The sequence below is a fragment of the Columba livia genome, chromosome 7 (assembly GCF_036013475.1).
Source record: "Columba livia isolate bColLiv1 breed racing homer chromosome 7, bColLiv1.pat.W.v2, whole genome shotgun sequence".
Classification (NCBI taxonomy): domain Eukaryota; kingdom Metazoa; phylum Chordata; class Aves; order Columbiformes; family Columbidae; genus Columba; species Columba livia.
In genome coordinates, this window is record NC_088608.1 from 14,680,891 (window position 1) to 14,704,896 (window position 24,006).

Consider the following 24,006-nt stretch of genomic DNA (forward strand, 5'->3'; position numbering starts at 1 on the left):
TGAAGCAGCTGGGTATTAGATGATATTTGATTACTCATCAATTAATCAAAAACATGGGCAATTTCACTAAGTTTTCAGCCAAAAGAGGTTGTGGAGCTGTTACCATAAACACACATGGTAATGTTATGCACTGATTCAGAAAAAGGAATCTCAATGAACTCAGCAGAGAAACAATTTGGCAATGGCACAAAAGTATTCTCTTCTGGTTTAGAAGTTCGTCAAACAAGAGACGAATTTCTGGAAAACCACTGTGCTATTTAATCTTTATTGTTTAAAAAAAAACATTGACAATTGCACCACTACAATTTTGTTCCTGTTAAATAAACACATACATACATATATGTCTGTACGTTTACGTACCTATATACACACATATAAATATTATATATTTAACACACCTTTTTTGTTGGTTTGTTTTGTTTTTCATTTCTAATCCTTTTCTTCTTTTTTTTTCCCCTAGTGTCTTTCTCAGAGAAAGCCTAGCTTTTTCCAGAATTAGCTCTTTGCGGTAGATAGTGTCTGAATTCAGCCAGCTTTATAAACTGCTGTGCACTCAACGAGACTCTCCAACCGAGTAGAGTTTCATCAACATGCCAGCAAGGGATTGCAACACTGGGAATGGCAGAATAAATTAATGATGCATTAACTAACTTGTGTATCTGGGACATTAGCTGTAGAAGGGCAACCAGGAAAATATAAGACAGAGGTTTTCCTACCAGTTTTTAATGCTGAGAACCAGGCTGGCTTGGATTTTCATTTCATCTGTTCAATCTGATTTTGTTACATTTGTGATCTTTGAGATGGCACACTGCAAAAGCCTCTAGACATTTATCTTCCTAACTCCTTTTGTAGGTGAATGATGGGCTCAGAGGGACTAAAGGCTTTTCAAATCTAACTTAGAAGCATAAGGTATTAGTTCCCTCTGCTTTTTGTCACTAGTTATCACCCCAGCTACTGGACATCATAAAGCAATATGTGCTTATGGGTTGGACACCAAAGTCAGGAGACAGCATATTAGCTTAGGCTGCCCTTGAAGCTGGTCTTATGTGAGCACATCATAATGAAGCTTCTAGAATGTGTTGGGCACGTGTTCACACCAGCTGCCTCCACCAACAGAGCCTGGGAAGCAGGGTGAGCACTGAGCACAGGGCAGTCAGTGCTGCAGCAGTTTCCTTCCATGTACAGAAACCAGAGCTGCTAGGGCCGCATATTTTGGTAAGACAGCACAGCTTTATGCAAAGACGTGCATACATTTTTAAGCCTAATTTGACTCTGCACCTTTCTAACAGCATATGTAGCTATATTGACTTGGTGTACAAGCTCACTGGGACTGCATGAAAATTTGGTGTGTATTCGATCATGCACTGTGTGATGTTCACTGAGAATACTGTCCCCAAGTTTTAATTGTGTGAAAGCATGTTATTTCTCATATGATACACTACTGGATTTTCCACTTACATGCAAGTAATATTTTCATTAGTGTTCTCTTAGAAAATCTTGCTGGTTTCTTAGAGAAAATCTAGTTTTTATGACAAAATGTTGATTTCTTGCTGAAGACAGATTTTCAGCTTTGCAACACGAACAGAGTAACAAAATTTCAATCACTTTTCCCAGATTATTCCTCTGAGGGAATCTTCACAAGCATATTTTATTCATACAAGACAATATAAAGTAGTAAATGCAAGCTACTGAAATATATTGCTGCTCAATAAACTATCTCCAAAACTTGCAATACAACAAGTTAATTTACTTTATTTCTTTCATATTAACCCAAATGCAGTGTACTTTTGAGACTAAGGCAGCTGAGCTTGTGGGTATAGCAGGAAAGAATGACTGTCAAACTGAAGTCTGCATCCTTTTTATACACATACAGACATGCATTTAGGAAACCTTTCCTTGTAGAAAAAAAACAGATGATGAACTAAGAAGTGGACTCGCCAGCAAGCTAAAAGAGAAAATAAACCCACGACATGAGCTATATGCTGAAGCACAGTGGCAGAAAGTAATAAAAAAATGTTTCTTACAATGTGAGAAACAATTATGGAGGGAGAATGGAAACTGGTCTGGTGCTGACTGAACTACCCTCGTGGTAAATAGGACACTGATAGTGACGTGTTACCCTCTGAGATAACCAGTGCAATAAGGCAGTGAGTTGTGGGGAGGGATTTTTATTCCTCACTGCAGAAGCACCTGTCTGTGCTCAGGTCCCAAGGACAAATATTCAAAGTAGGGACAGAGTCTCCTGGATATAACATATTAAAGAGACCATCACCTTTACAGAAATTTCACTGACAAAAATTATACCACCTAGCAGCAAGCATCTGCTTCTTCCCTTGCACAATGTAGGATTTTAACAAAAAAACTATTATCAATTTAGGTTCCATAAGGAAAAGGCATTATTATATACACTTAACATTTCAGGAGTAGCTAGTGTAATCAGACAGTGACTACTCAGATCTCAGCTTTCACTCTCCTGAAGTTTTCAAAATAGCAAGAATTCAGCAATTCCCAAATGACTGTCTCTCTCAGAAAGCATGAACCAGAATGATTATAAGGCCCCCAGTAAGTCCTTTCCTTTGAAAGGGTCTGTCACTGGCATAAGAAATACTTTGCCATTTTCTATCCCATCTATTTTCACTCTAGATATGTTTGGTTATAATTTCACTTCAGACCCTGCAGCAGATGTCAAGCAAATAGAATGTGTTGGCTGTGAATAGTTCCTTTATGTTCATCTCTCCCCACATTAACATTGAAATAATCTGGTCCCCTCGGTGGGTTTGATAGGATTTTTCTGACTAATGACCAAAGAGAAGCCTGAAAGCTTTCCTGTTAGGTGGAGTAAGTCACAATTACAAATACATGATTGAATATCCTCATATGTAGGTAAGTGCATTATGCAAGAAAGAAATTCTGTAAAAAAGCAGCAGAATGGTAACACCCATGATTCAGTGACATTGGTTCAGCCCTGAAATTCTCATGTCACCTCCTGAGGGTTGCTGGATTTGTCTTGGAGATTTCTCCAGCCATATGTTCCAGTTCTGACCCTGCTTAGTTTGCAAAGTCTAAGATCATTATTCAAGTAGCATGGCTTCAGGCTTCTCGTGACTCTAAAATGTCTGCAGGGAGGAGGTGAATTGAAAAAGGTCATTCACTGAACATCTTCTTGAAAACAAGTTTTCTCTAAATGTTGATGTTAATATGCAACACCACTGACTAGCACTAAGAGGTTTTGGTGATGTAAAGATGAAAATTAATCTAGTTGACAACTTGTTCATTCTTTTTTGACCATATCATAGTAGAATTTCAAAGGTTAGTAAACGGAGACTGTTCAGAGCATCACCTCCCAAGCTGTTTTTTCTTTCTAAAATACAGCAGGGGTGAAAGAGACATAGGTTCTTTTTCAAGAATTTGTTTGGTTTTCCCCCAGATAAATGAATGCTTTCCCCAATATTCTTCATCAAGCATTTTCGCAACCTAACTACACCTTGTGTGAAGAATCATACCCTGTTTGTTTTCAAGTTAGCCTTCAGTCTTTCTGTCAGTCATTTCTCCTTTTCTTCCCTGTGCTTGGTCCTCAACAAAATCTGTCTCTGATATGAGACACAGTTGGAGGATGAGTTTTGGGGTTTGGTAGTACAAGGAGAGCCATTAAAGTGCTGCACATAATAAATTTGCCGTCTCCAGCACTTTCAAGTTACTTGAACCTTGAATTTTAAGCTTCATGGAGTAGGATGAGTGACAGTCATGCAGCAGATGTGCATGCCAAGGGCTATGGTGGTGAGTCTCACAGCTGTGACCCATTTGGGAGCAGGAAAGAGGTTGTTGTGTGGTGGGCATCTGTGGGATGCAGACTGAGCTGCAGTGAGGTGGGAGCCAGGAGCCAAACATACAGGCCTCCATTTCACCAGAGGAGCAACTGTAAGACTGCACACTTGGCAAGAGAAACTCAGACAAGAAAGAAGTAGCTGTTCTGAAAATGAGTACAGAGGAAGTAAATGGCAATTACTGCCAGAAGCCTTTATATGGACACAGGCTGGTGTCCCAGTCTTTCCGCTTGCTGGGCATAAAACACCTCTTTTGCCAGCATGGAGTGACAGACACCTCTTGTAGCTCCAGGAATGCTTCACTTCACAGATCCTCATATGTCTTTCCCTGGGAGCCGAAGTACATCTGTCATTCTCCTTTCTTCCTTCCTAGATGGAGGCCAGGATGAGCTGTGCATTTGACATGTCCAGTGTGAATCACTGCAGTTCACCATCTGGCTCTGGTTAGTTCAAAAACATGGTCTGTCCCTTCTGTATTTTAGGGGCTTTGTTATGAGCTCAGTCCCTACCTTCCTTCGATGATTTAAGGCTTTGGTAACGTGCTGCAAAGCAATGATTAGGATATGATCTCAACCAATTTTTCTACATTTGGGTATATCCAAATCTACTGGGGTCCTTTAGGGTGAAATGGATGGGGAAGCCTGGCACAGTCTGCGAGTGAGTTACAGGTGATGGATATCCAGGCTGAGGACAAAGCAAAACTTCTGAAGAAACAGGAAAGGAGGTGGAGCTTTTTCACTGTCAGGAAACATTGCAAAATCTTTCTCAGGTAATAAAGTCTTTCCTTTTTAGCACTATTATTAATTTCTAGCTTACGATGACCATCCCTCCCTTTTCTTCCTCCCCAATCTCATTCTAACTAAGAAACTGCAAGGCAGCATTGCTCTCACAATTTACCTTGACGACATCTAGTGGCTTTCATGATAGAGATTGACCAGACCCAAAAATAAAATGAATATAAATGTAGCAGAAGAACCTGTTGCTAATTAAGAAAACTGACTATAGGAGAACAATTTCTCATCACTCAGTATTTCCACAAGGTACTGGCTTTCCAGCCTGATCCAGTTGATGTGTGAGTACAGCACTGCCCTCTCCTGGATATTGTCTCCTCTTCAGAGCCTTACAAGAGCAGCTAAACCTGATTAGTGTTGGGGAAAAGAGACGAGCTTCCCACAAATATGAATTCCTCCTTCTCTAGAGATGCTCTGGCCTGGCGTGGGCTGCACAAACTCCTCCAGCTCCTTCCCTGTGTCTCTGCTCAACATCAGTCCCAGGGGTGCCTCAGAAACTGAGGAAAGGGCAATTCCCATAGGCTCTGTGCTTCTAGCAGAGCCCCTTGGCTGCTTTTGCATCTCCTGGCCCTGATGCCAGAACTGCCCTTCCCTGGACTGAATTTCCTCATGGTCCATGCATGCCCCTGGGAGAGCCTCACTTCACCTCAGTGTGCAGGTGGTGTAGATGCTTGCAGAAAGCTTCCTGGCAACCCAAACCACATCCTTCCACAAACACCCACCTTACCCAGCCAGTCACACTCACCATTGCAAGCATTCACTAGATCAATGACCAAGTCATCACTCAAACTAAATTAACCACCCTCCAAATGAGCGATTTCAGACAGCAGCTAAATGTAGGGAAATTAGGATCCCCCACTGATTCCTGGCAAACAACCTTGTTGTTGGAAAGTATCTTCTCTTTGTTTTGAATGTATCCTCTCATCACCAAACTACTTCATACTTGCTCTGCAGACTTCTGGGAAACATATCTAAGAAAGGTAAGATATTTTCAGCAACAATTTGCTACTTTTTGTACTGGTCTGCTATCACATTATTCTCTGTTTTAAGATCCCTGAGTTCAGAAAAGAGAAGTTCAAGAAAGAAGGATAAGAGACATCGGAGATGGTCTGAAAAACAACCCAGCATCTGTTCAGCCAATGTGCACTGTATACAAATGTTGGGGTTTATTCCTATTTTCTTCCAAAGCCTTCGTTTTCATCCAGTTTTACTGTCAAATGACAAACAGCAAGGAACAGCCACAGCACCCCACCTCCAGCTGTGATAATTAATAACCTGTCAAGACAGGGATCTGGCTGTCTTAGGAAATCTAATGTCTGGCTAGAGGTGTTGAAAAATACTAAGAAACTAGAAAGAAGGAAAAAATGCATGATTAAAAAGTTTCACTTGATGAGGGACAAGTAAAACCTTAAATAAAATAATCTCTTTCTATAGGTATGCATATTTAAATTGAGTTAAAGGTTGTTCAAGGAGTCCGTTTTCGAAGTAGAATGAAAACCTTAGGGGAAGTGTTCTGTATAAATACAAACTCTTCCTATGATTTCCTATTCTACTCGTAAGGACTGCTCAGATGTTCTTATTCCTGCAAAATTAATTCACTTATAACCTAAGCTCACTGAATTTTGTGGAAAGTCTTCCATTGATTTTGGGAAGCTTCGAATTTTGAATGAAACAGATTTCTTTCACTTAAATGTTGAATATCCATTTTACAAGAAGATAAATACAGTTAATTCTGAAATGCCCCTTCACTCTTACTTGAAGAGTAGATCCATCCATTCAGCATATGGGATACAAATCCCATGATCAAGTCACACTGATGACCTCTACATGTGTGTAACCACAGATGCTCAATAATCTACTTGACAAACAGCAAAACAGCAAAAACTCCAGTTTTGTCTGGACAAACACAGCTTTGTTCTTCATCCCATGCCTTCAGTCCTAGATATCCCTGTTTTAATCCCTGTCATTACCAGTCTGTCAAAAGGGACTGATTCTAAAGTCTTCTTGCAGTGGAAGCTCAATACTAGACCATTGTTTCAAAACATCCACAATCAGTCTAGGTGATGAGCTGAATTAGTTTGTGAGGCCACCAATTGTGCAACTAGAAAGCTGGAAAATATACAACCATATTTTTCGGCAAAAACTGAGACAAATTTTCATCCAAGAATGTTCCATGAGAAAAGCAAACGCACTGTTTTACCCACAGAAAGACTCAGTTTGTAGACAGCCTTTAAAGAAAAACATACATACGTAGGCTCACACATACATGCCTATAGAGAGAGATGGATAAAATGAAAAGCCTTTCCTGCACACAAAAATGGAGCTGAAATAGAGCTGTTATTTCAAATTTGTGTCACTTGAGACTTAAAGGCAGGCACACATGGGGAGGAGCACCTTTTCAATTTTATATTGCTAAGCATCCAGCCCTCCAAGGAAATATGAGAACACAGAAACTAATTGGAACTACCAGGCAGCTTTGACTAAGTAGGATGTGATTAACAAACTGGAACTCAGCCAATGCATCCTGGTCCACATTTTCACTCCTCTCTGCCTTCATCCTCTCAAAGTGCCTGACCGTAGTCTTCCCCTATACAGCTCTAATGTTTAACTCAGCTTTTCATTTCACTGAAAATAATTACATATGGAAAACACCTGTTAATTGACTGTGCTGATTTAAAACAGGAAAAAAAATCCAATTTAACTTTGCAACATGTTCCCTTTAAGATGATATTACAAGTTTTAATTAATATCTTGATTAGATACTATTATTCATAGTTCTATATTCCAGACATTGAGATCAGATCTTCATTGTGATATTGCTATTTTGACACAGAGAAAAAAATTACTTGTTAGTCATGGTACTTCTCTCTCTAAGACAGATGTATTTCAGGGTTCAGCTAATTGAAACCGCTGCCATGAATAAACTGGTGGGGATGGCACTCCTTGTTCGCAGTTTAGGAGGGTGCACATTTATCTTGATAACAACTGCAAATAACATGTCCAAGAGATATTAACAAACAGAACTAAATGCAAACAATTAATTTCATTATTTACTCAGGCAGTGATACCTGCGGTATGATTTTCACCCAGTGGTGAGTTATCTCCAGTATTTGGTTTATGAACAACTAGGTGAAATACTGATTTTCACCAGAGTAACCCTTTTGACTATAATCTCTATTTTTACAACAGAGGTGCTATTCCTGACTTCAGCACAGCTACAGACAAGCAGAGTCAGGGTCCTTTTCCTCCCAAATACCTTATTCACAAAGCATCCTTGATTTCCAAAGAATCCCCTCCAAAGTCAGTAATGCAAGTAAAGACTGAAGACTCCTGTTCTTAAAACCCTAACCCTGCTGCCCTCACATATGAGAATACCCCACATCTCAGAGCCTTGCTGGTGTTTCCCACATTGCCAAATTCAGTGTTGGACCAGAGGACAAACTCATAAAGGAAGTCAGAGGCTGCCCTAGGACAGCCCACGTGCCCCTGGGTCTTTACGCATTATTATAGACTCTAGAAAGCATTGAAACAGCCAAAAGTGGTTGGTAAGGTATGGAATGGCTGCCTGGGACACCCTTTTCTAGGCAAAAAGCAAGGAAATTGGGAAACTCCCCTACCCCTGATGTGAGTTGGGACACCCTGAGCCTGCTGCAGGGCCAATGTGTGGGATGTTTGTGAGGCAGCAGCCTCACCTTGCTGTGCTCTTCCCAGACACGCTTCATTTCCCACTGTGGCACCGCGCATGGCCCACTGCCACATGGGTATTAAACAACCAGAAAAGACTCAATTTCCTTCTGTCAGGGCTTTCCATGCTGCTGACAAACAGCAGTCGACTGACATTTAAGTGGGAAAAGCTTGGCTTTGAAGCCTCAGAGGATCTGTGCCCTATTGCTTCTCGCTCACTGGCTTTGTTCACATAAACTAGGCTGAAATGCACTGCCAATCATAACAGAGTGAAAAATCCTCTGCAGCATTAAGCCAGCTGGAGACACTTATCCTGACCTGCTCTCAGAGGACACAGAGGCACGGGTCCATCCCTGTGGAAAGGGAGAGGTTGTTGATTCCTGGTTTTGTTCCAGTGATTTCAAGAGGCTTAGAGATAGGCTTCAGAATGTAAAAAAGGCTTTTCTTTAGGTAAGGAATTTTTGAATGTAGTGTTATCAGCCAAACTTAGCCAAAAAACAAACAAATATCGCACACTGAAAAGTGTTCTCAATTTAGTCACTATGTCAACTATGCAATTATACACATTAAAAAACTCACCTGGTTGCATTATTCTATTCATTTCTCCTAAAAAAAAAAAAATAACAAAAAAAGAGGAAGAAGTTGAAAAAATGACTGGTATACTTAAGTAATTCCTAAAATGTAGGGAAAGAACACTGGGAATTCAAAAATGACAGGAGTCAGCATCCAAAGATTCCCAAAAGTGAAATTTGCTTGATTTTGTACTGGAGATCTTGAGGAGTTTAATCTGCACACAAAGTCCCCCAATTGAAAGTTAAAATTCAGAATTCTCCTGATCCCAGAGGAATTTAATCCTCTTGCAGCTGGAGTTTGTGACCTCCCTTGGTCACAAGAGTTCCCCTCGTGGGTTAATCTTCTCTCTCAGCACAGTCATGGGCAGCTTTTACAGACCACAGCAGAATAGTCTCAAACCACCAAAGGGATCCAGAAATTTCTTTGCTTAAATCCCCCTGGATTTCAGTCATATAGGTGGAAGCATGCTTGGCTCTGATCCCATCAGCGCAGGTTTAATGCACACCAACAGGATCAGGCCCTCATGAAATCTAACATGAGAACTTGAAAAGCATCAGATCTCAAGAGACAGAAGATATAATTAACATTCTTTTTATATCCCCTGCTGGCTTTATGTACCTTTAAGATTCATGTTTTCTACTACATCTCCACAAGTACAATACTCACAAGCTATCATTTTCTAAATGACAGCAGAGGTTCAGGGTACACGTATAATTCCACAACTGAAGCTATGCAAAGCAGTCATGAATTTGAATGCAGATTTCTTTATGGGTTTTTAAGGCAGATCCAGCAGGACCCAGGATCAATCAATCTGCAGAGTTTTTGCATTTTTATTTTTTCCCTCAGAATGACTTTGCTATGGTCAGTTTTCTATAGCAGAAAAATCACTGTTCCCTTTTCACCCCTTCCTCACCTAGCATGAGAGATCCAAATAAACAAAGTGATTGCCACTATACAGGCTTCAAATGGGAATGAAGGACATAATGGAAGTGTTTGTACACAGGATGCCTGACACTGAACTCTGTATTCCCCTTCTCTGCAACACTGGAAATTAGTGTGTGAAAAAGCATTTGCCACACCTCAGGAGATCATGCTGTTTCTTGTTCAAGACTTAAGAAAACCTTTACCCATCTTTATACTTTTCATTTGCTAAATGTTTTGTTCTGAGAGCAATGTGTGGTAGGACCTTCAAACATTGGGATAAAGTCAATTTTCTTCCTAGTAGCTGGTATAATGCTGTGGTTTAGATCTAGTAAGAGAAAAATTGTAATAACATACTGATGTTTTGGTTGCTACCAAGTAATAGTTATACCAAGTCAAGGACTTTTCAGCAAAAGACTAGAGATGCATAAGAAGCTTGTGGGCAGCACAGCCAGGACAGCTGACCCAAAGTAGCTAAAGGGATATTTGGTGCAATGTGATGTCACACTCAGGATATATTTTGGGGAAGAAGGAGGAGACATTCAGAGTTATGGCATTTGTCTTCCCAAGTAACCGTTACATGTGATGAAGTCTGGTTTTCCCAGAGGTGGCTGAACTCCTGCCTGCTGATGAGAAGTAGCAAATGAAATCCTTGCTTTGCTTTGCTTGTGTGCACAGCTTTTGCTTTACCTATTAAAGTGTCTTTATCTCAACCAACAAGTTTTCTCACTTCTGCTCTTTCAGTTCTCTCCCATCCCACCAGGGGATGAGGAGCAAGTGAGAAGCTGTGTGGTCTCAGATTGCTGTCTGTGGTTAAACCGTGACAGCCCCTAAAATCAGTTCAGCCTTTCAACTCTTCACAAACTGTTTCAACTCCGAATAACAGCTGCATTCTGCTTTGGGAGCACCCTGGTAATAGGAATGTTTAGTCATCAACTCCTCTTTTTTTAAACTCTCTATTCAAACTTCTATGCATGGTCAAATTTTCTCTGTTCTTCCTTTACTTAATACATTCACCCAATTGCCCTACATTGTGTTTGGTTTTATTTCCCTTTGGAGCAGAATTCAACAGGTCTCAAGTTTTCATTTCATTAATCCTGTACCTTAGAAAGGAAAGTGCTTCATTTATATAATTAACCCTCTTGTTAAGATGAGTGCTTATTTTTTCCCTAGGAAAAAAAAAAGTGGTGAAGATGTGTGTTAGAAGAACAGTCAACCTTCCCAACATGAAAGCTTCTCCTGTTTGTTTGATGTCTCAGTTCCTTGGACTTTCTCAGATGAAATAAAAGAGGTTCTCATTATCATGTTGAGGTGTCACCTCTGAGAAAAAGACTCTTGGGCTTTATGAAAAATGCTGTCTAAACAGAGGGAATGGCCCATGAAAGTACCCCAGGGCCTGATCTAGGGTGATGCCCAGAGATGCACAGGAAGAGTTAGGAATCTGGGAGAGGGACCTGAGTGATTTTTCCCCGAGTAAATTCTCTAAAAATTGAGCTTCACTCACTGTTCAAAGCCTGCCTGCCTCCTCCCATCTGTGATTAATAATCATGGATCTTTCTTGAGAGTGCAGAGGCACTCTTACTTAAAAAGAAGATCTGAGAACAAAATGATTCCTTTGTTCCTGAACTGAACAAGCAGAGGGGAAGAAGGAATAGTAATGGGACCATCACATTTTAAGATACTAATTCAGGTGTCAGAGCACTTGAGAGCAGAATCACCACATTTCATTCCCTCCCAGATCTTGATGAAATGTTGAGGTGACACACAACTGGTCAGACTGGGTAGTTCTTTCCTTGCTTCAAAAGCCTGATTTTTTTTCTCATTACAGGTGAGCTGAACTAAAACCATTAACCTTCCCACATTTAGAAAGCAACTATTTGTGTCAAATTCTGAGGGCTAGAAAAATATTTTAAAAAGCTGAAACACAAATATTAACAACACACTATTTGCCAAGCAGCTGTAGAGTTGAGAAGGAAAAGTTTGTTGTTGGTTTTTTTTTTTTTAAAAACACTTCCAGTTTTACTTCATTTTCAATGTAATTATATTCTTTCAACTGCTATTACTCCTCATTAAGCATTTGCAGAAATATTTGAGGAGAAACTCATTTCGATACTTACAAATAGGCCCACCCCTAGAGTATACTCTCTAATACATCTAAAGTTCTACTATCTATCTTCCCTTCTCCATTTTCCTTTGTCCTCTCTCCATATTCTACCTTCTTTTTACATTTATGACTGGTATATAATGAGGAAAGCAAGCACAAGTTCATGACAGCAAATGATTCAAACCCCCATACATAAGAAACAAAAATAACTGCATAAGGCACAGAAATTTATATTTGGAAAAATGTTTTATAAAAACTACATATGGAGTCTGTGAGGTTTCCTCAGAGCCTTAAAGCAGCACAGAAAGCAAAGACATAATGTAGGTGATATTTGAGGGGTTATTTTGCTGTTGCACAGAGAACTAGAAGACAACTTAGTTTATACAAAGTGAGCTAGTACACAGAGCTAATAGAAAAATAAATAATAAATGAAATGTTATTTCTCTCTCCCTAGTGAAAATATATTATGACTTCGAATACACAAAGTTAACTCTGTTAACGCAGAACTAATGCTCTGTAAAGTAATATGGTGCCATTCTTCCTTGCAATAATTTTCAAGCTAATAATCTCAGTTTGCATACCCAACCCACAAGCAAACATGTTGATTATATTAACTTTTATGCTTATTAAAAAAAAATAGTTTTTTTCCTTGAAATAATTTTTCTATGATGCTAAGATACGTTCAGCAACTAATATGCATCAACATAGGAAAAACAAACAAAAAAACTAACAACAACAACAAAACCAACCAACCAAATGCACAAAACCCCACAACAGGATTTTCATTCCTTAATAAAGAAATAGGTATATTTTTATTCCCACAGGCCACATCAAAATTTCAGGTATTTTCTGAGCAAATTCAAGAATACACAAAGCAATCTTGAAATAATATATTGGAAATAATTCTTATGATTCTGCAAGTATATTGACAAAGTGCAGCAATAATAATAATGCTGTCCTGTCAACTGTGGGACCTAAAATCTTTTGTGTAATTTATACTTTCAAACAATTCATCCAAAAAGTGTGATTCTCAAGAATTTTAAGAAGTGTTTTTCCATTTGATTATATTTAATGTACCACTTAGAACTAACAAAGCTGTTAATACTACTACCTGGACAGTTGAATTCATTTTATAGTAGTAGTGCCATTATTGACTATAGAAGTATTTTGTTACACAGAAAGATATAAAAAGTGACCCCTCTTTTACTGAAGAGCTGCAGATATAGAAAAATATTTTTGATTAGACACATGCTATCTGTAGAATGGAGACTTCTGGAAGTATTTGTCTCACAAACTAATTTCTATATTTGCTGAGAACCAGAAACTAAATCCAAGGTGATTTCTTCACCATGGTCTACTGAGTGCAGAAAAATATAACAACACAGAAATAGAAATATCATTTATCATTTAAATTTATTTCCAATACTAGTTTCATCTTCTACTTGAAGCAGGTTGGCCTTGTAATCTCTATCTGGGGGAATTTGGTGACTGAAAAGGTTTCTCAGTTACGTAAAGGAATATTTTTCACAAAGCTCAATAACAAACATTTGTTACTGTCACGGTTTAACCCCAGCCCACAACTAGGACCACGGTAGCCTCTCACTCACTGTCTCCCATCCCCGCGCAGGATGGAAGAGAGAATCAAAAGAGAAGGGAGAAACTGGTGGGTTGTGATAACAACAGTTTAATAAGACGACAACAACAATACAAAACTACCACCACCAAAAAAAAGTTATAATGCAATTGCTCACTAACTCTAATCATGCCAAACAACCAGACCCAGAAACGAAAATGCCCCTGGTCCCAAACAGCCGATGGTAGCGAAAGAGCAAGAAAGGAAAAGGCAAAAGGCCAAAAACCAGCAAAACTAACGAACTAACACAGAACTAACACGTAGCTACCAAACAGAACTAACCAAACTAACTAGCTAGAAGAGCCAGAATGGTATGGAATATTCCATTGACCAACCTGGATGTCAGTCTAAGTGCTGTCCTGTTATTTTTCCTTCCCAGCTACTATTTGCACTTTAGCTGGAAAGTTGAAAAAGTCCTTCATCTCCTTGGCAACAGGCAAAATTTCAGTGAATTCTTACATTCTTTTCATGTCAACTCCAAAACAAAAGACTGTGCTAGCTATGAAAAAGAAAACATTCTAACTGCGTGATTAAAATTAACTTGATTTCAGCCAAACTAGCACAGTTACAAAATGACATTAATATTCAGACTAGGCATTCCCTTTCGAGAGACAGCACATTGTCTCAGAGGAGCTACAAGGCAGAATTAGAGCACAGGTGTTTGAAGGGGGGGTCTCAGAAGTACTAGGAAACCATTCCTCTCCTTTTCCTTCATCCCAGATACGCTCTCGAGGTTCCTTCCAACCCCATACATTCTGTGGTATTTCAGATTTATGCCAACCTCTGAGAATAAACCATGTCCACTGAATTCCACCAAGCAGCAATATCTAACAGAGAAGGAAGAGGCTTCCTAGCCATGCAAGTATCATTTGTCATGTTCTGCTGGAACATGGAGAACACCAACTGCCCTGGCTCATGCTGTCTCCTGGACAGCCTTGTCACAGGATGGCCTTTTAGTCATCAAAAGCTTAAATCATATTTAGGAATATAGGTAGCTTTCCAGTGCTCCCTGGTAAATATATTTTGGGAAGGCTGGGTCGAGACTTTGTTTTTCTCATATTTACAGGAAAAGTTGAAAGATACATATTCATGTGCTGGCTGAGAAGGTTTTATGGACCATCTTTTATCTGCAACAGTTACATATAGAGAAACGCATTGAAAGAGTACACAACCCCTTGAGCTTTATGTCTGGAATTCAAACTTAATAGTAATTTGCATTCCCGTAGTGCCTAAGGATTGAACCAGTTTTAGAGACATGATTAAATCCAGGCTTGCAATCCCTTCTGTGTCTGAGACATTAACAGAAACAAGCATGTGAGAGCATTTACCATGGATAAAATCTCCTTGTGCCAAATGATTACAGAAAATCATTGCTGGTTAAGGCAGTGTGGGTTTTATTATTTTCTTTGTTCAAAAACATTTTAATTATTTTGGTGGAGTCCTTGGTGTGGCAAATACCCTGACTGCAGTTGCACACTGGTGGATGGCACTGTCTTGGAACAACTTGTCTCATTCACTTTAAATATTTGGAGGGAAATGGAAGAGAGAATGAAAAAGAATGCTGCTTCATTTTTCATTGTCAATATTTTGGTAAAGAAAAGGATGGAATGGACCCATTCACAGATAGTAAACAGGACATATATTCCTGGATCTTCATGCTTGAACTGGAGAAATGGGGGGGAAAAAATATATATATATATACCTATATGCTAGTTTCTTCTCCCTTCAAACACCATGTTTCATGCCACTTATTCACTGATGGATATTTAAGACAAGGTCCATGAATATACAATGATTTGGTAGTCCATGCTGATCAGATACTAACTGACCCTCCCTGACTGGCAGGATTCATTAACTATCATTCAAATTTCCTTTTTTGCCACACATTTTTGAGTTTGTTTCCCTGCATCAAATGCAAATTTGTTCTTGCTCAGTTTATGCAGTGTGCTCAGATGCTTTCAGATAAATCCTCTAATAATTTAATTAAGTAAATGCATAAACGTATTGCAGGACCTACAGGAATTTGCTTCAGGAGGTCAGCATTTCCCCAGCTTAATGCAGTGCATAATTGCCAACCAGAAGCAGCAACATCTCTGCCTTGAGAGAGACTCACAACCTGCATGCCTCTGAGATAATCAGGGTGAAGGAAATGTCTTCAAGCAGCTGTTGTTTCCTTGCTTGGACACTCCTCCCATGGCTGAGAATTATGATTAACATTACAACCACAGGAAATTTTGCAGTTTCCACTGCAGCAGCATGAACCACTCTGGGCAACACCTTCGGGAACAAGAACATGTGGTTTCGCTGCCACAGAGGGATTGTGGAGCATCCTTCAGTGTCAGCCTGCTCTGTATTTGTTGCAAAAGTGTAAGTATTACAGAGAAGGCAGCATACACTGGTACAATAAGCATGGCAGAAAGACTGCAGGGAATCAAATCAAAGCCCTCATGTATCAGTGCATCGTATATGTTTTCTGTCAGGCAAGAGCCTTCATGTCTCACAAACACTAAATTGATGGAATCCTGGCAACACTCCTATGCAATACAGGTCTGTTATTCCTATTTTACGAGTACAAGAAAGTACTACGTAAGCCTCACAGAACATCAAATCCAGAGTTACATTTGAAATTAGACACCCGATTGTTGTTTATTTTGGTTGAAATGAATGGAAACTGGAATTGAACTCAATTCCTCTGAGTCTCAATCCACTGCCTACCAGATCGTCTTTTTTAACATTTTTTAATGTCTTTTTAAAATTTTATCTCAAATACACACAACTCATACCTATAGCTTTCTCCAGGACTAATTGGCACCAAAAGAGGAGGCACTGGTATATAATGTCACAGACATGCCGTTTCAGATTTAGTTTCTGATATCTTGAAAACAAATCACTATCATAGGGACCCTTTCCTCTCCCAAGGGAACAGTTTCATCTTCCATTTTTCTATGAATCTTGAAAGCAACATAAGTGATGCAGGCCATGTCTAAAAACTTGTATACTTCTATGTAACTTCTTTGTCTTTGCTGTCTCTATGACACAATTGCAAATTATTCTCTCCCCTTTTTTTCCCCATTTGTAATTAGAGAGCAGAAAAGATGGTAGTAGCTTACTTTAAAGTGAGGTCTTTCTTAAAACGCTTCTCAGTATGCTGCCTAACACATGCACAGCAGCAAATAAATTACTTTTGTTATGGGCAAATCTCAAAAAGTTTCAAGGTCCATAGCAGAGAAACATCAGCAACTTAGAAACTTTGTGAGACCAGTACAAAATTCCAGAAGCCATCAACTGGACTGAATGGTGTTTCAGGAACAACACCTCCCTATTAGGTCTTCAGAAACACTTGTTGCAAAACATGTGCCTATAAAATCAGGAGGCAGAATCTCTTCCTTCAGAGCTTTTTACTTCCAAATTGAGCATGGCTTAAGCCTTACACCGCTGAGCAGGGACAAAAATGGAGCCATATTTACTCTTTGGTATTTGAAGATTTAGAAAGCAACCACCTAAAACCTGTACCGTGTCTCCCCTACCCTTGCAAAGGAACAGAATCCTACTTCAAATCCCACATGGCACATACTAAGCACTGATTTCTTGGTTTCTTTCTCTTCTATCACAGTTCCTTGCAGCACATTACCTTTCCCTGATACTCGTCTCCCCTCTCCCTGTGCCCCTGTCACTCTGCACACCACCTGCCCCTCTCCTGTCTCCCTGCTCCCCAACCACGCCGAGGCACCAGCCTCAACTTCCAATCTCTCTTTGGCCTTCAGACTCTGCAACCCTGAACCACAGGGTGGCAATTATTTGCTTTCAACACACAGGTTTCTTCCTGAAACTCCGGTAAGCGATACTCATTTTATTTAGGGCCAGCGTCATTTCTTTATGAAGATAAAGAACAGGGGAATAAGAACCATCTTGATGTTGTCAGCTCTTTCACATTAGTGGCAGATGGTAACCTTTTCACACGTGTATAACAATCCAAAACCATTCCCCCTTCCAAATCGTTATACTTGTGATAACATTTCTAAGAAAAGCCATATTGCCCACTGCAAGAGGCCTTGAAGTCTTCACTGTGAAGATAACCCGAGATACTCCTCATATCAGATGTCTCCTCTTGCCCAGAGGCAGGGCAAAGATTAAATAGGTCAGGTACCCCTGAAATAGGGTGACAGCAAAATAAAATCTTCACTCACTTGAAGTGTACAATCATACTGGAATCAGAAATTTAATTGTGATGTATAATGTGCTCAGGAGAAGAGACTCAAAGCTCACAGTTGCCTCTTGTTTTGCAATATTAAAGTGCAAGGACAGAATACAGAGAATGGTAAAAATAGTTCAACACGGAGAAGATTCCTCCCCAGCCCAGGTTATGCTGTTCAGTTTAATTGGGTGACACCTCCAAAATGCTTCTGTAGCAAGCTGAGCATAGCCTTCCCCCACTTTTCCCAGCACTTTCACTGAGGTTTTATTCCACGTGAAAAGTGCTGACCTTCTGATACTGTCCTTTAGAGAGAGCAAATAATTACTGGCATCCTTAGGTAAAAAGCCTCATGATTTACAAATACTAAGTACGGGCTTCAGCTGTTTAATGGTGCTGAAAACCACACCATAGGATATCTTGGGCCATGCAGCATAGAACATTCATTATCTTTATGAAACAGTAGGCAATAGTGTGGATATCAGAAAAGGCATTCATGTCTGAGGTCTTTCCATGCAAAAGGAAAAGAATGAATTCTCCAGAGATTCTCATCCCCAAAACATGCTTTTCCTTATAGGCTTATCCATATCTGCATTACTTTTAGCTCCTTATACTTGCTACAGTCTATCCTCTTTAACTCAGGAAGAACACATGTTTTCAAGGACTAATTTAGAAGCACAGTGAAATTTGTATTTTGTGTCACAATCTTATGACAATTGGGCAATCAGTAGAAACTAGTGTCTTAATTCCAGCTACTGACCACTAAATAATGCAGTTTCTAAATTCTGCACTGGGCAAATCTTCTTGTATATTTTCAGAGCTCAGATTGATCCCTTAAATCAGCTAATGACAGTCAGTGCTGTAAACAGAAGAGATATATTCTCAAACCTGTTAAACATTTTTATTAATAAAAAAAATTAAATTTAACAGAATTTAAGTAAGGAGATTGATTGTATCTTTTTTCTATCCTTTCACCTATTTCTTTTTTAGCTAGAAAATTTTATTATAAGGCTATAATGATAAGGGTTAAAATATCACCATCTTTTGCTCAGAATAAGAACATAAATTTCAATAATACACTTTAATAAGGTATATCCTAAGGGCTTGCTTAAACTTCAGTTTTTCATTCCAAAAACATGACGGTTATCTTTATCACTTCCCAGGTAAGCATTTTTTTAATAAATAGAAAAGGCAAAAGGCGTAACTCTTAAAACTAATTTTCAAGACTTTAAAATAAAAGCTTGCCTCATTATTTCCATTTGCCACTTTTTCCCAATCGATCAGTCTGTTGTTTCCTTCTCTCTCTTACATTCTCTTTTCTTTCCTGTCACTTATTATTAGCTCATGAGTCAAGATTCACATTACTAACATGCAGTTTGCAAATGAATTAGAGCTGGTACAGCACAGGAGAAGAAAATGAGCAGTTGCACTGCTTCCAGAATTTCAGTGTCAGTGTCTGAGCCTGGTTCTCAGTTCATTGGGATGTGTTGTGATGCTAGATCCCATAGTAATTGCTAAATCTTACTGTAAAACCAGATGAATGTTTTGTCCCAGCAAAACAGAACATGCCAATAGGTGCATTAGCACCACCCTGCATTAAGGAAGTGGTCTAATAACCTGAACAGAATGTAAGAACAGGGTGTCAAAAAAGCAGCAACCACAAATGCTCAGTAGATATTTAAGTGCTTTCTTGGATGAGGGTCAAAGAACTCTACACATGGAAGGAGAATGCACAATAGAAACCTGAATCAGTAACCATGGAGAATGTGAATGTTTTTAAAGCCTCTGTCATAGTGTTATGTGTGTTTTTTCCTTAAGTATTCAGCCAGAATTTTTTCCTACTAAATTTGTTTTTAACTTCACAATAGAGACAATCCATAAGTATACTAATTATGTCATCATAGTGTGATTTCAGGAGATCAATACAAACTCCTCCATTTATCATTGTGGATATAATCCATTTTAAGATGATACCTAGTTAGACGGGGCTGCAGAAAGAATGATAGGGTTAGGAAAATAAATACCCTCCATGCTCCTCAAAAATGTTTAAACATGGAGAAAGATCTTTTATTGGTCAGGCTGTTTATTTCTTTACCCACTGCTCTGCTTTCTTGAGTAGTGTAGCATGAGAAGCATGAATCGCACAAATTAACTGAAGGGCATGATTCTAACTATTCAGTTCTATGAAAAGAATCAAGTCCATATTCCCCACTAGGAAATCATAAGTATTTCCTCTACCCAAACAGTAACCGGCAATACACTGTGATATTGTGAATGAAATTGAGAATGATTGCTTTGGATTCTCAAGCTGTTCAGGATAAATATGAAATAACAACTAATTAAAGAGAATTAGATTTTCAGATTGAAAGCGTTCCTGCTCCAGCAGGGGGATTGGACTAAATGATCTTTTGAGGTCCCTTCCAATCCCAAACATATTGTGATACTGTGATATTGTTCAGATAAGGAATATCACTTAATGCATTTATTAGGGCAAGATTCTTTTATGCGGAGGCCTAGGGGAACAGTACTCCTGTATCTTGGAAACCGAAGTTTAACGAGGTTGTGACAAGACTATAGTCATCTCCTTCCTGTATTTAATTGGACAGGCTTCCAGTTAAGTGGCAGGAGAGGGATGGAGTGGCTTGCAGGAGGCAGGTGCTGGGAAGGACAGCTGAATAAATTGTTCTCTTAGCCCAGGGATATTTATATGTATCAGAAACAAAAATCCCTCATGAGGAACTGGCAAAATCAGAGACCCTTGTGTAAATCTAGCCAATAGAAACATTTCTCACTCACTAATTTGTTACAAACCAGCATAACTTCAAGCCACAAAAATCTATGGTGTGACCAAGGAGACAGCAGAAGAGGTCACCATCATGATCGCAGGGACTTCTACAAGATTTTATTAACAAAGAACACCTCCTGAGCTGCTGTCCTCAGCTGTCCATAGTCTAGCAGATACAGAACTTCACTTAGTGACCTCAGCTACTCATATATTCCCTTTTTTCTTGATAATTAAGAAAAAATACCTAGGCCAAATAAAACTGGGTCTAAATGCAGAGGCTTTCAGAAAAAAAAAAAAAGGGTATTCTTCCCATTGTTCAGGTGGAAGCTTATGGAAGAGAGGAAATCGAGGGATTTGTGCAATGACATATCCCTAATTCTTGCTAAAGCTGGAAAGTGAACCCTGCTGTCCTGAGCTTCAGTTCAGCATTTTAGCACAGAAGCATTAATCTTCAATGAAATGAGTTTGTGCTCCAGTCACTAGACCACTAAGATTTTCTTTAATGTTTTATGATGTGTTTATTTCATTGTGCATGTTTTATCTCTATCTAATTGCATTTGTAAATTGCTTTATGCATCCCAAAGTGCTTAGAAGACTGGAGATACCAATAAAACATAAGAGAATAAACCAGGAGAAATAATTACTGAAATATAGGATCCAATAACTTGTAAAATCAATGTAGAGAAACTGTTGAAGTGGAAGATGCATCCCTTGTACATATTTAGGATGAGTCATCAGAGGGGAGCAAATTGAAAAAAATGAAAAGAAAATTTGGGTCTGATTCATCTTACTAGAAATAATATGACAGAAATTCTAGAGTCTTTGCTGTAATACAGACAGATGTTTAAGCACAATAAAGCTGGGAATTGTGGATCACGCGTTTGCCCTGCTAAACTACATAAAATTGGGAGATTTCACCACAGTAACCAGGTTGAAATCTGCTGAGAACCATGAGATGAGGAAAGAGAAAAATATAAAGCAAAGAGGGACTAAGAGAAATTGCCACTAAGGGAAGGAAAAAAGGATGCATTTGGTCTCATATCTAATGAAGACTGACATGACATTTGAGATAATAAAAAATGACAGCATGAGGTACTGCACATATTCATTTTTCAGCTTGCAACATTATCCTCATGACTTTTGCCATATTATGTTTACTAAGGAAGGTCAAGCATGTCTGAGTGTATGGAGGAGATACAGCCTGGGAACACAAGGTTGTGCTGACAGTGGGAGCTGCCTGTTGTGTTCTCCCCTCCAGGGCTAAACTGAGCCAATCTCTTACAGCAGTGGTGCTGTTGGCAGGGGTGGACTTCCAGCTGCAGATAAAAAAGGAACCCTGGGTCTTAAAGCCTCCAGACTTCTCTCGGTACGACGTATTCATACTGTGGCCAACTTTCTGTCTTGCTTGGATGCACATAATCGAATGAAACAAATCAAAGTTACCCAATAAATATTGTCCATCCTCTTCCTCTCAAAGTTTGGAGTCTCTCTGCAGATGTGGTTGCTCCATAAGGCACATTTTACCACACTGACATTCCTTTGACAATCAGTATTGTTGGTGAAACTGTGAAATATTAATTTATAGCAAAGCTACAAGAACCTACTTCATCTCTAAATGTAAACAAACCAGTTTTGGGAAGGGACATGGAGAAGCAGACAAAAGCACCAAAATGGAAGCGGCTCTGCAGGGTCCAGGATTCCCTGTCCCTCACAATCCACTGCTTTTAAACACACACTATATACAGACCAGCAGTGAGAGCTGTAGAAAAGATTCATGCAAGCATCTGATAGGAGAAACTGTGCTGCTGCTGAATCATATCTTCAGATATAACAAGTGAAATGTTAATTTTAATTCAAAAAAAGGAAACAGCAGCAAAGTATTTGTCATTCAAAGGGTAGAACTAGGTTTTCTGAACATTTCTTTTTTAGATGATGAATTTTATTTTTATATATCTTAATTTAAATCTAAGTGGAAATACTGTTGTATTATACAGACATCCTTGAAACCAACTGTTGTGACTCTTTATATGTGTAAAGTAAAAAAAACCAAGAGCTTTCTTTTAAAGTTAACAAGGGTGACTCATTATAAGAGCGAACTGGAAAGTGATTTGGTAAAGACTTCACCCTGGAAGGTGCTTAGCACCTTTAGTTCTTACTAGTATTGAAGAGAAATCTAACATCTTCCCAATGGATTATCTGTCTTACAATATTAGCCTAAAAATTACAAAAATGTTTTCTGATAAGTCTGAACCATGGCACAATATATTCTGTTTTAGTGTGATCTTTATTTCTCTGCTTATCACAAATCTCTCAAATTTGAGACTTTCAGAGGGAATTTGCATTGACATCACCAGAATGATTAGAAACCTTCAGGACAGAGAAGCAATATAATGAAATAAATGGTAGATCCTTTATCAGAGAAAGCAGATGCCTTACGGCTGGGCTTCTTAGAAGAAATATTATAGGTCTTAAAATGGAAGTAGAATATATTTTCAGGTCAAGAGGCCACCACCAACTCCTCAGAGAAGAATTTCAGAAAAAAAAAGAGAAGAGGAATTTTTCAAGATAAATATAGGAACTCCTCAGTCTATGCTTCCCCTGAGGAGCTTACAGTGGTCAAATGCTGTGGAAGTGTCTCAACTGTAAGACTGAGGGAAGATTTGAGGATTTGATTAAGTGCAGGTTTTTATGCCTCTGCACAGCGCATGTACAAAATGCTTTTCAGCCCGAAGCATTTCATAGCCACTTCTTCACAGGCGATAAGAATTACAAAAGGCAAAGGGCCATGGAGAATCAAACCCAATGTCTGTAGTGAAAATACAGTTTGAAGACTCTGTTCTTGGAGATATTAAAAACTGAAATGGACAGACCCCTGAGCAGTATGACCCAGTTGAACCTGCTTTGAGTTGAAGCAGGGTTAAAAACACAACATCCACAGGTACTCTCCTACATAAATTATTCTATGGTAATTCATTCAGCATCTGCATTTCATCCTGAATGTTATTAATGTGAAGACAAAAAGTCGAATTTCCAGTAAACGGCTTTTTTTCTAAAAAAAAAAGGTTATATCAGGAACATCATGGGTAAAATAGGATAGTCCTTTTTTATTCTTTTCCACATCTCCAGCTCCCCACATGTTTCTTACATTCACCTGAGATCAAAAACATCAATTGGAGACAAAGCATTTCTGGTCAGAACCATGGGAAATTTGTGGCAAAAGCAGAGTTTACTTCAGTCATTCTGATGAGGGTCAGACTGGCGCCTGACAAATATGCTCAAACCCAGCCAGCTTTGGGGAACCTGTCACTGGAGCTGGCTCTCAGGCACAGTAACTAAAGCTGCGATAGAGCAGCATGAACCAGAGGCAGGGAGAGTAGCTGGAAAGAACCAAAAGGAAGGAAAGCAGAGCATCAGGATGTCAGAGACATCCAGTTCACTGATTATGTGTGTTTCTGTCACCAGGTGCTTAAAAAAGGAGTTTCTTTTGGTTGGCAAGAAT

General features: G+C 39.1%; 1 long non-coding RNA gene across 2 annotated transcripts; it reads left to right on the plus strand.

Moving 5' to 3' along the window:
* The first annotated feature begins 1,084 nt into the window (after positions 1 to 1,084).
* Positions 1,085 to 11,261, plus strand: LOC135580011 (uncharacterized). 2 transcript variants are annotated; one of them, XR_010474009.1, is made up of 4 exons: positions 1,085 to 1,215; positions 4,198 to 4,267; positions 4,446 to 4,593; positions 10,967 to 11,261. It is a non-coding gene; the product is annotated as an uncharacterized LOC135580011 (long non-coding RNA). The 2 variants fall into 2 exon arrangements; XR_010474010.1 differs by lacking the exon at positions 4,446 to 4,593.
* Positions 11,262 to 24,006: the final 12,745 nt, after the last annotated feature.